Here is a 16,543-nt window from a genome sequence, read left to right as displayed (position 1 = left end):
TAACAGATAGATTTTTGTGTGGAGGCTATATATACCCCTCCACCTCCTTTTTCTCATTGAGGAGAGCCATCAGAACGTGCCTACACTTCCACCATTCATTTCTAAGAGAGAACCACCTACTCATGTGTTGAGATCAAGAGATTTCATTCCTACCATTTGAACCATGATTTCTAGTCTTTCCTAAGTTGCTTTCCACTCAAATCCATCTTCCACCATAGACAAATCTATGAGAGAGAGTTGAGTGTTGGGGAGACTATCATTTGAAGCACAAGAGCAAGGAGTTCATCATCAACACACCGTCTATTACCTTTTGAAGAGTGGTGTTTCCTAGATTGGTTAGGTGTCGCTTGGGAGCCTTCGACATGATGTGGAGTTGAACCAAGAAGTTCTTAAGGGCAAGGAGATTGCCTACTTTGTGAAGATCTACCCGAGTGAGGCAAGTCCTTCGTGGGCGATGGCTATGGTGGGATAGACAAGGCTGCTTCTTCATGGACCCTTCATGTGGGTGGAGCCCTCCATGGACTCGCGCAACCGTTACCATTCGTGGGTTGAAGTCTCCATCAACGTGGATGTACGATAACACCACCTGTCGGAATCACGCCAAAAATCTTCGCGTCTCCATTGCGTTTGCCTTATCCAAACTCTTCCCTTTACCTTCATATGCAATGTTTTACATTCCGCTGCTATACTCTTAGAATTGCATGTGTAGATTGATTGCTTGACTTGTCATAATTGCTAAAATCTATCCACAACTAAAATTGGGAAACAAAAAGTTTTTTATTTGACCAAGTAGTCCATTCCCCTCTCTAGACATACTTTCGATCCTACAAAACCCTAACCCTAGTAAGCATGACATGGAGGTGGACGACTTCACTTCTCGAGGCTCCAGAGGCGGATGTTACGGAGGTGGAGCTGAAGAGCGCCGAGGCGAATCTGGAGAAGAGGAACCCTGAGGGCTCATGGCCGGACACGGGGAACGGGCGTCGGCGATCATAGATTAGGTGTATTAATTATACCTCCAGAGTTGGAAAAGCACTACTTAATTGATGTAAATATAATGAAACTAGATGACACCCCGCGCGTTGCTGCGGGGATTGTAGCAAGAACAAACTGGATATATTAGACAAATGAAATACATATAGATAATTTAGGTATACTGTTAACCAGTCATCTCTCAGGTAAAATAAAACCATTTCATAAAACTGAACAATGCACAACTGGCTATAGGAAAATACAAAGACCATGTGTTTATATCAATATTTGGTGGCGTTCTTGCTTCCGGTGACTACTCAATCATTCGCTCAACCAAAACATCTGACAAACAAAGTGCAAATAAAAAACCCTGAATTCAAATAGGCATTGGAGATTTCCTTTGGAGGTGGTAATGCTTCTTCTTAGTCACTTGCATCATATCTCACTTCTTATCTTCATCTTGCGACAACAGCGAGCAGTCATCTACATTAACAGGAAGGACAATGCTGGCACTTGAAGAGTAGAAACAGAATAGTGTGCAAGAAGATGTGCATGATGGCGAGAACAGAAACATACCAGTTCAGGCTATATCATAATTCTGCAATTTTATTGACCCTCTACTACATTCAGTGAAGTAAATTATTATACGACAATTAGCGAGAAAAGTAAGTTTCAAATGACATAAAGTAGTAAGCACATTTGACTTCATAAGACAATGCCAGGTAAGTGAGTAAGTTCTTAAACTTAGCATAGTGAAGAACTTTGGTTCAATAGCTGAATATAGCTTTCCATAAGCATATTAAGCATTCCGTCTATTATATTGTAATTAATATTGTAAAAATTATGGCTTTGGAAGTCAGGATAACTTGTTCCAAAAACAATGGCATGTACGATATGTCAAACAACTATGACAGTGAAGAGAGATTAGTAAAGTTACTGTTTCTAATTCCATAAAAGCTGGACATAATTAGACTATGGGCGTAACACTGAAGCAATAAAAGAATGACAATATGCTATAACAATTAAAGCAGAAGATGTTCTTACGTCTATATATTAGGAAAATAGCACTTGAGAGCACAACCATCAGGAACTGCTAGATGATTCCATCAGATAATATCTTCTTCCTTGGACAGCTCACATGCCTATACTTGTAAACACTCTCGGGTGTGCATATATGTTGAAGTAACTCACAAGTCACAACACTAAAGCATCGGAATGATTGAGACTCAATCGCCGAATAAAAAAAAGTAACCTGCAATCATCAAAATATTGCGACTATCTAGAGATACATTCAACACACATCAGAGATTACAAATAGAAGTTTGTTGAATGACACAGAAGATTATTGACGGCAGACCATTAGAGAAGATTTGAACATTTTTGTAAAGTAATTTCTTTAGAGGGCTTCTTTAGCAATGCATGCAAAAAATAATGCATCCGACTAACGAAGCAGAGGAGTAGTTCATGGTGTAGTTCATGTGTGACACAACAGTTCTCCTTCTCCTCCCCTGACCAAGCAAATGCTTCTGTCGGCTGCATATCTACCTGATCATGTTGACTCATAGGAAATTGATTGCCATCCTTTTCTCCCAATCTTTGTGCAGGTTGAGGTGCTCGTAGGCGGCACCGAGACTGAAAGTGAAGAAAGTTTTGCAGTACTAACCTTTATACTAAGTACATGCATTATAAGTTGAAGCATAAAACCTGGAAGCGAAGGAAGTTTTGCAATATTAAGATCACTCGGATTTAAGAGTAGAGAAAATCTTCATCAGTCATTCGCATGTGGCATACTGATTGAAGAGCACAGAAGCTCATCGGGCGTCAGTGAGGTCATATTGATTTGGGTAAAATATAAGGGAATGCCTAGAATGCACGTACACTTGCAGGAATAAAACGAACAAACCATTGTAATTATTACGAAAATAATACAGATTGTAGTATAGAGATAATCACAAAGTGACAACATTAACCATAAAAATCTTGAGCACATGATCTGGTCATACAGTGCAATATTGATCTCTGTAGACGAATAAAAATGCAGTGGTCGGAAGGTTGAATGCAGATAAAGAGGCAGGGATATGGAACATCCTGATGCACAACAGTAAGGGAAGGGGAAGAAATTAGAATGCAGCATGGGCTTGAAAGATCAAAAACAGGATGAAACATCAGTGCGTATACCTTCATGCGGTAGTAGAAGTAGGTGCGGCCTGCTGCAAAATCAAGGGACACATGTGCACGGAGCCATCCCAAAAAATAACAGAAAAGAAAGATGATGGATAAAGACACTATGACGAAGAGGAATAGAGATATTATAGGAATCGAAAGAGAAATTGCGACAGTAAAGAACCAATCTTGATCACTTAATTTTTTGGAAATAGTCAAAAGGGGGAAATCCACAGCATACCTGGAGTGTGTAGTAGAAGCATCTCTAAATGATGTCAACATGCATAGGGTGGCCTGATGTAACTGATGAGGCAGCCGCAGTGGGGTTGTGCGGCAAGCTTGGGCCATGAACGGGGAAGGGAGGCGACAACTGTCTGGACGGTGGATGTAAGAAGAGGTTGCGGCTGGCTTGAGTAGTGCAGACGGCCAGTGGAGGAGCAGCGCCGGAGCTACCGTGGATGAAACGGAGACATAGACGGGACGGGAGGACCAGGGCACCGCCTCTTACGATGCATGCACCACACCAGCAAGGGGGACGTAGCCCAAGAGAATCCCGGAGTGCCGCGGAGGAGAGCCAGATCGGCAGTCGTGCCGGAGGAGCACATGGGATCCCGGCCGCCGCGCCGTACGGTAGACATGATAAGATTTCTGATGAAGGGCTTGATAGGTTGCAGCTTGCGTAGAAGATGTGTAGCGCGGCTGGAGGGGAGAAGGAAAGGTATGCGATGGGAATGGGAGAAGATTGTGGAGCGATGGGCATTAATAGCGGCGCGCACGTTAGTCGGGCTATAGCTGATGTCTGATCCAATGGGCTAACAAGCGTGCGATAAAAAACCAATTGATTATTTCCATGATGATGTGGGAACAATTTTTCTTTTGAGATAGAAGGGTTGATGACGTGGATAGCTTGATGTTTAGATAAATAGCTTAGTGGGAATAAATCTCTTAGGTATATAAGATTCGTCAGGTTTATATGAAAGACTGTATTTGAATGAATTTCTTCTGGTTAGTTCGAATTTTAGGCTAGATGTATGCGGACAATGTTGGATGACAGCCTTCTGCATCGTGTCCACGGACTGATCTTTCTATCCGTAGATAAATGCAGAAGAAAATTTGCGGATTCACGTTGAAGATGACCTTACACGAGGCCTTGTTTATGCAACCGTAGCCAGCACATAACTGGCCACAGGAATATCGAGACAGTTCGTGGATGTAGATGATCGGGCCTCCCTGTGACGCAAGGGATGACGCCAACCAAACGGAGGAAACGTGGCCAAAGGGAGCACGCAAACGCGACCAAGAGTCCGTGCGAGACGTGAGGTCCTCCGTCGTCCCCCAACCGACAACCGCACATAGACAGCTATACGTGACCCGATCGGAGCCGTCCACCACCCGAACCGACTCCGTGATCGAGAATCCACCAAGCACCAACCACCGTCTCTCTTATATAAGCGTTCCCCTCGCCCCGTTCTCTCCTGCTCCCAGCACCGCCCGTCGCAGGGACGGCTCATCTTCGTTCCGTCGCGGGGATCGTGAGGTGCCAACTATCTCCTTTCTTCTCTTACTTTAGATCTTTGAATTGTTAGATAGAATCATGTATGGTCTACTTCAGATTACCAGTATGGTTTGGTCGTGATTAGGTAGTTGGGTATGATTTCGCTTTTTAAACAAAGCTAGATCTAGATCCAAGAGAGTATATGTTTGTCTTCATTCTTGCCCTAGTACTACGAATTCGATCTATATATGTGTTTGTTTATTCGTTATAAGATTGTTATGGGGATTCCTGGATTGTTGTCTTAAATTCCAAATTATTTCTGTTCCAAATTTGTTATAACTATATTATGGAGCCAAAGTTAGACAACCTTTTGTAGTACGCTGTTCACCTAATCAGGATTTCTGTTCTGAATATTCGTCAACGCCTTTCAGATCTCATGGGTTATCTCTTCTTTTTGATTAAGTGGTGGACGATTCGCCTCTCCAAATACATGTCTATCCCTTAAGCGAAGGGATTTTGTGGCCTTCCGTTTGTGACGGCTGAATCGGTTGATGCGTCAGATCCGTCAGTTTATGCCATCTGCTTCCTGTTCGCATGCCCCTGTGGATGTTTATCTCCGTGGAACGCCACTCCTGCTGGTTCATCTTCACTGGTTTATGATGCCCACGGCCAACACCACTGAAATCTTCTCAGACGATGGTTGGTGGTTAAGCTGAAGAATGCTTTCTTGAGGCTTTCTTGTCTCCGCAAGGCGCCAGAAGGAAACGGGCCATCCGATATATGGTTTCTGTTTGCCGATCAAATGATGTACGTGTTCCCTTCGGCTCACAAGATGATGCTGGCCTGTCTCCAAACATCACAGAAAGGTAATTGTGTTGGTAAGCTGATGATGCGCATGTGAGCACATGCGTATTGTACTCCTTGATGTACCAGTACATTGGTAGGCCGCTTGATGTACCAGTACATTGGTAGGCTAGGACGGCCTTTGCCATGTCGGGTGCGCTCGCTTGGCAGGCCACGAGACAATAAAAAGTATATTTGGTGGTGTTTGCGGGGTGGAGATCGCACGGGAACAATCTATTTGTTCTACTTTGCCCGGGTTCTCCACCCTGCCATGTGTCTCTGTCCTTCTCCTGTGTTTGATTTTGCGGCATCATCTGAAGTACACCACGATCCTACATAGCAAATATGTCAGACAGGCCTGGGCGCAGCGGTGACTACTTTGTGAGGATCAATTTAACTACGCACGAAGGTACATCTAACTGCTTCTTTCAGCGTTATATCAATTTAAATTTGAAGTGACCCTGAAACATTGGTACCCTTTTCTGAAGGGTCAATCTGAACTGACCTCGTAGTTGTCGATCCAAAAATGCTTGTGCATTTCATCTCAACTAAATGAGCAACTGTATAAATGGTGGACCTTCAGTTTGATACAAGGTTGATCATACCCGTAATTTTGTACCCTTGCACCCCGAGAATGAAAATAGGGAAATTCCCACCATCTACTTGCGCAACATGGGCTAAGTGATCCTGAGAACTTTTAATAACTCTGCATATTTATTTTATCTTACCATGCCGTGTCCGTAGTCTTGTGGTCCTAAGAAGGCGAGTTGCTTGCATTTCCTGTTGGTTACCATGAGTACTTCTGTATGTATATACCATCGGAAGACTTGATTCCTTTGTGTACAACTAGTTAGTCTTTGAAATTTATTTGTATACTTAGTTACTGGAGCTTGTCCAAATATTGCTGCTGCATCATACTACCTCACGTGGAAAGTTGGATTCGTTTTGAGGATTACTGGAGGCAGATCTTCATATCTAATGAAGTTGCAGACTAGTTATGATTGTCAATGCCATTTTCGCTCTTAAGAAATGTTGCTAGTGTTTGATATACTGAAACCTGAATTGAAGAATGTGTTGATATATTCTGTAAGGTGCAGGTGCTGCGTCGAGGATGCCTGGTTAGTTACGCAATTTCAGCTCGCTGATTGCCTGCTTAAATTGCAATATGTAAGATTAGAGAACCCAGCGTGCGGTTTTTTCATAGCTTAAAATGTCTTCTGTGAGGACTGACTTGTTATGAACTGTGATTCAATTTATTGAATATTTTTTTACAGTTTGTAATTTAATATGTCTTCTAAAAGTCGTTTCAAGTTAGATTGGATTGGAGAATTTTGCTCTGCATGGCTCGTCTTGGCTTGATCTGAATATTTTTGATTTGTCAAACAAATCTATAATTTAGTTTGTCTTCTAACATTTGTCTAACAATAGCTATGCATTCTTTTAACCTTTGTCTTAACAAAGTTGTTAAAAACAAAATTATGTAATTTTTTCAGTATAAGCAGGCTTATTCAAAGTGGGTTTGTTTCAAATCAAATTCAATTGGATTGGAGAAGAATCTTGGGGCTGTGCTCGAGTCTGAAATGGCTTGATCTGCATATTTTGTCAACTTAAAAGATTAAAAGATAAAAGATGAATAAATGGTGGATCTTTAGCTCTGAACTGGGAAGAGCATTCTAGCAAACAAATTGCTGGGAATGATGGTTCGACTCCATCAAGATCCTTTGTTTGAGAGTAGTATCTTCTTAGGGGCCATGATGGTATTTGCAAGAACCGGGGCCATTCAGTCTCGTCATTTCATCGTGGTCTGTAGACGTGGGAAATACCGTTGTGGCGGGCGGCACATGCCATGCATTGAGAACCTAATCTGTCAACATCTTTTTATGAACGCAAGACCAATGCCCTCTTTATTGAGTTGTTGCGTTCGCCAACATCTTCTTATGAACGCAAAACCAGTGCCCTCTTCTTATTGAGCTGTTGGGTTTGACTACTCCCCCTCACTCAGTTTACAGGGCGTACCTCTAGGTCGTCAGTTTATAACCGTAATACAAGTCATATATTATAAAAAATATATTAATATAAACTTCAGATGTTCTATTTTTAAACGGTATAATTTTTGTGTTATATAGTTTATATTAGGGTGATAAAATTGGTAGCCTAGGTATACACGTAGGATTTGTAAACTGAAACGGAGGGAGTAATTGAGATGCGAGTCTTGGGAGACGTAAGGTTGATTTCGTTCTTGATGAGCAAATTAAATCCTGTTGGAGCTTGGTGAGCAAATTAAATCCTGTTGGAGCTCTGGGCAAGAAATTGAATTGAAAATCTCCAAGACGTGGCTGGTAATCTGGATAGGTTAATGAAATTAGAGCACACAAGTTATCTTCCTAAAAAGAAATTAGAGCACACAAGTTATCTTCGTAAGAGATTTATCTCTTTCTAAAAGAAATGATCGGTTGACTATTTTATAGAGGAAGAGAATTCTTAGAAAGATGGAAGAGCTCCTTATCAAGGAGAAAATTATGTGGAAGCAGAAATTTTGGATTCATTTTCCCTTTCTTGCAGGCTCATGCAAGGGCTTTATCTCTGTACTCTTCCGGCATAGGTCTGTCCTTGGATGCGTGTGATAAAGGGTCCCTTCTAAAATTTCATATCAACAAACAGGATTCAGGTATATCTCATTTGTTGTTCGTTGATGACAACCTGCTTTTTTTAAACTTCTTTAAGCGGACCATCGATTGAACTTTAGACAATTAAAAATGTTTTGACGATTTATGAGGAGGGACGGGTCAGTTGAGTCATGATAAGTGTGCTTTATTATGTTTGGGAGAGTTGTAGCTTGGAGAAGTGGCCACTATGGTTTAGTGCTGATGGTTTTAGTTATAAATATCTGGGTTTACTAGTGCTAGAAGAAAGAAAGAATACATAAGTTTGACAAGGAAGGCTATGTGACTGGATTGAAAAATGTGCTTATAGTGGGAAGTTTAGATAACATTAGTTATAGAACCTCCTTTAGCCTATGGAATGAGAATTTTAAAATTTCTTTTATGTGAGGAATTATCCTAGATTATTCGGAATTTTTGGTGGGGAGATGAAGAGAACAAAAGAAAACCCATAGGCTAGCTTGGGACAAACTATAAAACAAAGAAAAATCCATTTGACGAGGGAGGTATGGGACTACTTCCCATGAGGATTTGGTGATTATCCTGACAGGGCATCTTCTTGCACGGTCTGACTCAGCAAGGTATTATGCATGGACTGGAACTTCTAAAAAAAGGGTTATTTGAAGAGCGTTCGATGGATCTAGTATAAATATTTGGATCCTTATGATTTCTAGTCTAAAGATTTTAGCTAAAAATAATAGAACCATGTCAAATGGGTGTCATGAGCAGGTCGAAGAAGGGATGTAAATTTGATCACTCACTCATTCTATCCTCATGATGCCGAAGAAATTCTAAACATGTGTATTCAAGGCTCGGTGGACAAACGATTTTTATTGCGGGTGCATAATCTGGCATTTGAAGCTTAAGGAGCGTAAGGAGGATTGTGGGCAATCAAGTGGAGGCGTGAATGGGGATAAGGAGCTTTGGAATGTCATATAGAAGGCCAATGTCCATCAGAAGATCAGAATTTTGTTTGGCATGTGATATCTAATAGCCTGATGGTCCAGGTGAATAGACTTATGCACCATCTGGCTACTCCGGTGTGCACTCTATATTTGTGGAGTGGAAGATGAAAGCATGTTCCATGGTCTGGTGGCTTACCCTGAGGTGAGCTCTGTGCATGGAGTTGAGTAAAGTGTGGAATATTTCGGGGAGTGAAATCTTTAACTTCTCAAGGCCCGATTGGATGCTTATCTTGTTGGATCAGTTAACTTCTCTATTACAAGAACATACCTTATTCACATTCTAGGGAGCCTGACACTTAACAATTCTGTTTCAAACTTTGCTAATTTTGTGGATAACTATTTGTTGTCGCTCTTGTCTTGCCATTCCAATGTAGAATCGGTCCCCAGTGTCAAAGTTAAAGTAGTAGCGGATGGGATACATACTCCTCGTAGTATTCATGAGGTATGAGAACCTCCGCCTTTGGATTGTATTAAGATAAATGTGGATGGTAATTTTGTGGAGAGTATTTGCGCTCCGAGTTTGGGGTTGTTGCCAAAAATTCAGTTGGCGACCTCCTTACCTCCTCTTGAGATTATATTGATAAAGCAGAGCTTCAAATATGTCTCGCTGGTTTGTATATCGATATCACTCTTCATAGGTCTGTTTATTTTGGAAATTGATTGCTCTTTTGTGGTTTCTTTCCTAGCACATGATACCCTTAATAGGTTGTCCCTCGTTGATTTGAAGAAGAAGGCTTTAGTCATCACAAAGCCACTTCCAAATTTTAAGCCGGCAAAGATAAACAAGCAGGCCAATGTGGTGGCACACGAGATAGCTAAGTTTAGATTTGTTAATAGATCGAATGGTTTTTGTGTTGAGGTGCGAGAATCAACTTTTGACCATGGGGTATCCATGGTAGCGTGGTCAGAAATTAGCAGGGTGTGTACGACTCGTCGTACACTTGACAAAGTGGCATGACGATGTTTTTAAATAGGTCCAATCGCCTCGTGGGAGCGCGACCTACGTCCTATGGGAGGATCGTCGAGAGTGGTGCATGGGACACTTAGAGTGCAACCGCTTTTGGTGTCCCACTACTCCTGACTAGTCCGAGCCTTACAAGGTCCCTTGGACTCTGAGCTCTCAGCCTTCGTTTGCCCTCCTGAAGGGGCTTGGAAGGTAAGAGTGATCCTCCACTTGAGTCAACACAAGTGAGAGTGAGTTGGTTACATGTCGGGTGGGGGGGGGGGTCATATAGCCTAGGGGTCCTTGACAAATGACCAAGGCTACCAGTAAGGAGGTGGGAGGATAGAACTAGGTAACTTATTGTCCTTTGACCCATGTGCTCCCAATAGGGCCAGGAGGTGGGTTGTGGTCCTTTAGGTTGAAAATCCCTACACTAGGAGAGGCCTCCTTGCTTGGGCTTGTACTTTGCTACTTTGTCTTCTCCTTCAATTTATTCTTTTATGTGGTCTTCTTCCTTTGACAGGTCTTGATTGGTGATGTGGTATTCCATGTAGGACAGGGGTTGGCACCTTAAGTAGGATTAAAATCCTTTACTGTAATAGGAGTCCCCTTGAGCCAGAGTCATAAAAGTCTTCTTTGTGTCTTCAGATCAACAATCTTATATTTTTCGAAGGATGTTTGGGAGGTGGACCTGACTTCTACTTCTTGTTGATGTACTCAGTAGGTAGATTGTGTCCTCATCGTCCTTCACCGGTCCCTCTGATGGTTGTCGATGTCTTCCGGAGTCCCCAAGACATAACTATGACCTTTAAGAATCTTTTTGGATTCGAGGACAAACTTTCAAGTCCCCAAGTGCTCCTGTAGGTGCATACAACTTTCGAGGATTTTTTTTGGAATTTTTTTCAGATTTTTTGATGATTCCTTGAGCTTCTTCGCGAAATCCTGGTCGAAACAGGGCATTCCGGGCACATTTTGGACCTCCAAGGCTTTATGAAAAATGCATGTGGCCTCATGGATGAGCTTTTGCATAATTTTCCATAATTACAAGGGCCTCTTCATAAAATTTCCTTTTCTCGTGAAAAAAGGAAAGAAATATCGGTCGGCTGTGGGCCGAATTTTGGCCCATATTAAGCCTTAGTCTGGCCACATCGCGCACAACTCTCCCTTTTTCCTTTTTTTGTAGCCTCTTGCTGGGCCCTGTCGGTTGGACTAGCCCGGTTTCAGCGCGAGACAACGAACGTTCGTGATCGAGCCCATGGCTCCGATATGACGGTCCGGGCAACATCTTCAAATTCCGTATCAAAACCCTAATGAGTCCACCAGAGGTCCCTGTGCAGCAGTCGTTTTCGTCCTGCGGTGATGTCGGCTCAGGCAGTCGGCTGCGCCTATAGAAGAGGCACCCCTAGTTGCTGCGGGATCTCTGGTTGCACCACTACATCGTTCAAGGTGCTAGATCATGAACTGACCCTAACCATTTCAACAAGGAGGGAGCCGCACAATCACAGGGTTAGCCGCAATCAGAACCCGCGGGTGTAGAACTTGCTTTGGCGAAACGAGTTGAGTGACCACGCAGAGCCGACATGGATGGGAGGAGCTCCAAGAACGATCTGATCCAACGTATTTGGGTTTCCAATGTGGCGGGGAGCAGAGGGGAGGAGGGGATCGGAGCGGGGTTTCTGTTTGCGGTGTCGACGTGGACGGGGGAAAGTAGGGAATATCGCAACTGAACCGTCGCTTTCCTTTTCCTTTTTCTTGATTTTTTAGGGCTCCTTTTTCCTGATGAGATCGAAAACGGTAGCTATCCACGGAAACAACACAAACACTCAGCCTAATGGGCCGGTTCCCTCGGCCAAAAAGCCCAATCAACCAGCATACTCTGCTTTTGCCGCCGGAAAAGTGCCCCTTAGGACAGTAGGAAAACGGGCGCACAAATCAGTTTGGACGGCCAAAAACGGTTCGATCTGGACAATGGATGGCCTAGACGTCTAATGGCGTGAGAAGTCGCGAACGTGTATGAGGGAAGATCTTTTTCCGGGCATCCCCCCTTTCCATTACTTAGTGCTACTTCTTGATCTTGCGTTAGTTTTTCCCTTGAAGAGGAAAGGGTGATGCATCAAAGTAGAGATAAGTATTTCTCTCAGTTAAGAACCAAGGTATTGAAGGAAATATGCCCTAGAGGCAATAATAAAGTTGTTATTTATATTTCCTTATATCATGATAAATATTTATTATTCATGCTAGAATTGTATTAACCGGAAACTTAGTGCATGTGTGAATACATAGACAAACAAAGTGTCCCTAGTATGCCTCTATTTGACTAGCTCGTTAATCAAAGATGGTTAAGTTTCCTGACCATAGACATGTGTTGTCAATTGATGAACGGGATCACATCATTAGAGAATGATGTGATGGACAAGACCCATCCATTAGCTTAGCATAATGATCGTTTAGTTTTATTGCTATTGCTTTCTTCATGACTTATACATATTCCTCTGACTATGAGATTATGCAACTCCCGAATACCGGAGGAACACTTGTGTGCTATCAAACGTCACAACATAACTGGGTGATTATAAAGGTGCTCTACAGGTGTCTCCGAAGGTGTTTGTGGAGTTGGCATAGATCAAGATTAGGATTTGTCACTCTGTGTGTCGGAGAGGTATCTCTGGGCCCTCCCAGTAATGCACATCACTATAAGCCTTGCAAGCAATGTGACTAATGAGTTAGTTGCGGGATGATGCATTACGAAACGAGTAAAGAGACTTGCCGGTAACGAGATTCATAGAGGGAATGACGTATGTTGTTATGCGGTTTGACCAATAAAGATATTCGTAGAATATTTAGGAGCGAATATGAGCATCCAGGTTCCGCTATTGGTTATTGACCGGAGATGTGTCTCGGTCATGTCTACATAGTTCTCAAACCCGTAGGGTCCGCACGCTTAACGTTTGATGACGATTTATATTATGAGTTATGTGATTTGATGACCGAAGTTTGTTCGGAGTCCTGGATGAGATCACGGACATGACGAGGAGTCTCGAAATGGTTGAGAGGTAAAGATTGATATATTGGAAGGCTATATTTGGACATCGGAATGGTCCCGAGTGATTCAGGTATTTTTCAGAGTACTAGAGAGTTACGGGAATTCGCCGGGGAAGTTAATGGGCCTTATTGGGCTTTAGTAGAGAGAGGGAAGAAGGGCCACGAGGTGGCGCGCGCCTCCCCCCTGCCCCAACCGAATTGGACAAGGGTTGGGGGCGCGGCCCCCCTTTCCTTCTCCCTCTCCCTCCTTTCCCAATTTCCTACTCCGAAAAGGAAAGAAAATCCTACTAGGACTTGGGAGTCCTAGTAGGACTTCCTACACTTGGGGCGCCCCTAGGAGGGCCGGCCTCTCTCCCTTCCTCCTTTATATACGTGGGCAAGGGGACACCCCAAAGGCACTCCAAGATTTGTCTTAGCCGTATGCGGTGCCCCCCTCACTACTACAGGATGCTGCTAACGCGACACTATGATTAGAGACTCTTCGACGAAACTATGTGCGATGCAATAATCACAAACGGTGGTGTGAAAACCCCGTCAAAAAAGGTGCAAAACGTTCGCGATGGAGGATGCATCAAACACAGTTCAAATTTTAGTTGCGTGTGCGATGTAGGGCATACAGTTCAGTTCAATTAACCATTTTTGATGAGGAGGAACAAAAGAAACGGGCAACCAGATGAAGGTGTGTGCGATGTACAGCATACAGTTCATTCGGATGAACTATTTTTGATTAGGCAACACAAAAGAAACGGTCAGCCAGATCAAGGTGTGTGCGATGTAAATCATACAGTTCACTCGGATGAACTGTTTGTGATTAGACAACACAAAAAATGGTCAGCCAGATCAAGGCGTGTGCGATATACGACATGCGGTTCACTCGGATGAACTGTTTGCGTTGAGACAAGATAACATGAATGGTTCAATATAACAAATACCATAAATATTGCAAGATTCAAATTCAAAGATTACAACGCCCAAATTCAAACATTGCAAACTTCATCATTTCTGAAAAGGGATCAGCCGCTGACAAGTCATGTATGGGTTTGACACAATGACTTCCAATTGCTTTGCCATATGCTCTTCCAATACGAAGTTTGGAATTTTTGGAGGCTCTTCCATTCCGCAGTACCTACCGGCTCTGATAATCATACCATTCATCTTTCCTAATTAAATGTGTGTTCAACCTCAGTATCCCCAGCACCTTTTCTCTGGCAAGAAAGAACCTGGCAAGTGTAATCTCTGATAAGGTCCCTCGGTAGGAGTTCAAAGTAATATTTGAGATTTGCAGATCCAGGCATTTGATGTGATTGTCATTATAAACATTATCCACCTCTGGGCCTATTATTATCTGCAAAAGAAGAGAACGTGTTAGTGCCTACATGCAGTTTTGAACACTGCTACACACCCATTTGGTTTGCAGGATTTGTAAAATGCACCAACGTGCCATCTTCGATCTGGCATGATTAACATGGGCATTTGATTACAATCTAGAAACATGTAGCCTTCTTCATAAGAGGTTGGGTTGGATGAAAAATTCCCTAAGAAAACTAGTACAAATGAATCCAAAGGAGAAATGCTTATGGACGATTGTAACCATATGAATGAAGCAACCAATATGGGGTGGGGGTGTATGTCCTAAAATCCTCCAAAATTCCTTCAGAAACTATAGCACATTGTCATTCTAAACTTGGGAAAAGGTGCAAAAAATTGAACTCCCTTATTGTTAACATTTAACAGGAAAGGAACACCACCTCGATATACAACTTCTTCAGGCACGGAAAGCATCTCAGGCAACTGACAACTTGGTCCAGTTTGGGGCCGACAGATTCTAGTGCCAAGACTGCCAAGACCTTCACTGTGCCCAGAGTCTGGGTGAAGCTTCGCTGGATGACAGACGAACATACATCTTCAAAACTAGAAATAACGTTGATATCAAGAAGGAGAGGTATAAGGCGACTGTTGTACCTGAAAGTTGTAGTATTTGAGAGACGAGTAGTCCACCACTTTCAATTTAGGTGCAGAAATGGCATTGATTCTTGTTGGACCTTATTGATCAGCTACAAGTAATCTCTCAAGTGAAGGTGTGTCCTGGATGACCATATTGTGGTCCACCTTTTGTGATCTCTCGTTGCAGCACCAGCAACACACATAAATAGTCCGAAGAGTCCTGGAGGTGATGTGCAAGGTACTTGACCAATTCATCGCCTAAAGACGAAGGAACTCGAGTGTAGTACAGCCGCCGAAAAGGCGCTCCATGTCATCCTTTGGGATGCGGACATCAACGAGCTCGAGGTGCTTCAGTCGTGGTAGAAAAAGAGCGGGCGCGTCATTAAGGGGGGATGGCAGTTCATGAACTTGGTGATGCGAAGCGTGGGCACGAAGCGGAGCACGGACTTTGGCAACAAGCGCATATGCCCATCATTAGAACTGAGCTTCTCGAGCTGATCTATGGCGGGGGATAGGAACCACTCGTCAAGCTTGGCTCGGTCCTTTCCATTGGAATGGAACTTGCCCGTGATAAGGCCTTTGATTGGGCCATGGTGACTGCCGAGGATCTGAGAGAACGCATCCAAGCTTTGGCGAGAGCCATGAAAGAGCTTGTGGGCGTCGAGGAGGTCCACAGGGGTGAGGAGCCATAGGGGGAGCCACCACCGGGAAAGGGGGCTGTCCTCGCCGGATATTTGATTGGGAGGAGGGATATGATGACTATCAACATATCATCGGGGAGGTTGTTGATGAAGTATAGGCCTACTGGAGTCGCTTGCGGTTCTTTCTCGACCCGCCTCCGCTTGTTGGCAGCCTCGTTCTCCACCTCGTCGGTGGCGACGGAAACCTCTGTCTCCATATTCACGCCGTGCTCCGGTGCTTCAGCAGCCCCGGCGTCGCCACTCCCTCCGATGGGGCATTTCGGCGGCACCCTCATACACTCTGACGGCTTTGAGGACTCAGAGCGGCATCGAGGATGCGGGTGGAGAGAAAGGATTGTGTGTGTGGCGAGGATGGGGGGTGCGTCCGCTCGGCGGCGCCATTAATATAGACCAGTGGGAGCGAGGCGGGCGGTGGTCCAAGGCTGTCTCGCTTCCCGGTGAGAACGACTGCTTAATCTCTATGAATGAAATCTATGCTTAATTACTGAATTTTAGTTGCAAAAAATAGATAGTGCTATTGATTTTTAGCTGCATATTTTGACAAATCGCAGTGTCTCTTGGCTTAGCGCCGAAGTCTGGCTTTAATTTGCATACCGTAATCTGAACCGTTTGCGTTGAAGAGATGCACATATCCTGCGTTGAACAACTTGTACGCTTCCCGGTGAGCCTGCGCACTGGACTGTGCTCGCACGCCTCCCGTTCAGTCAAGCAGCTGTCCACACGGCACCTCCTATAGACATTAAAACTAAGACATGTGGCGTCACATGAATGGTTAACAGAATGCACACGGTTTGAATTATACAAATGTTTGAGAT

General features: G+C 43.6%; 2 long non-coding RNA genes across 2 annotated transcripts; one reads left to right on the top strand and one right to left on the bottom strand.

The window, feature by feature from the left end:
* Positions 1-1,174: 1,174 nt before the first annotated feature.
* Positions 1,175-3,931, bottom strand: LOC125538084. The gene is made up of 2 exons (XR_007296232.1): positions 3,151-3,931; positions 1,175-3,060 (listed from the first exon to the last, which is right to left on the bottom strand). It is a non-coding gene; the product is annotated as an uncharacterized LOC125538084 (long non-coding RNA).
* Positions 3,932-4,511: 580 nt separating this feature from the next.
* Positions 4,512-9,374, top strand: LOC125538083. Its single transcript, XR_007296231.1, has 3 exons — positions 4,512-4,672; positions 5,062-8,141; positions 8,863-9,374. It is a non-coding gene; the product is annotated as an uncharacterized LOC125538083 (long non-coding RNA).
* The last annotated feature ends 7,169 nt before the right edge of the window (positions 9,375-16,543 follow it).

Source organism: Triticum urartu, chromosome 2 (genome assembly GCF_003073215.2).
Source record: "Triticum urartu cultivar G1812 chromosome 2, Tu2.1, whole genome shotgun sequence".
Taxonomy (NCBI): Eukaryota; Viridiplantae; Streptophyta; class Magnoliopsida; order Poales; family Poaceae; genus Triticum; species Triticum urartu.
Note: the sequence above shows the minus strand (reverse complement) of the source record. Positions and strands in the feature narration are given on the sequence as shown.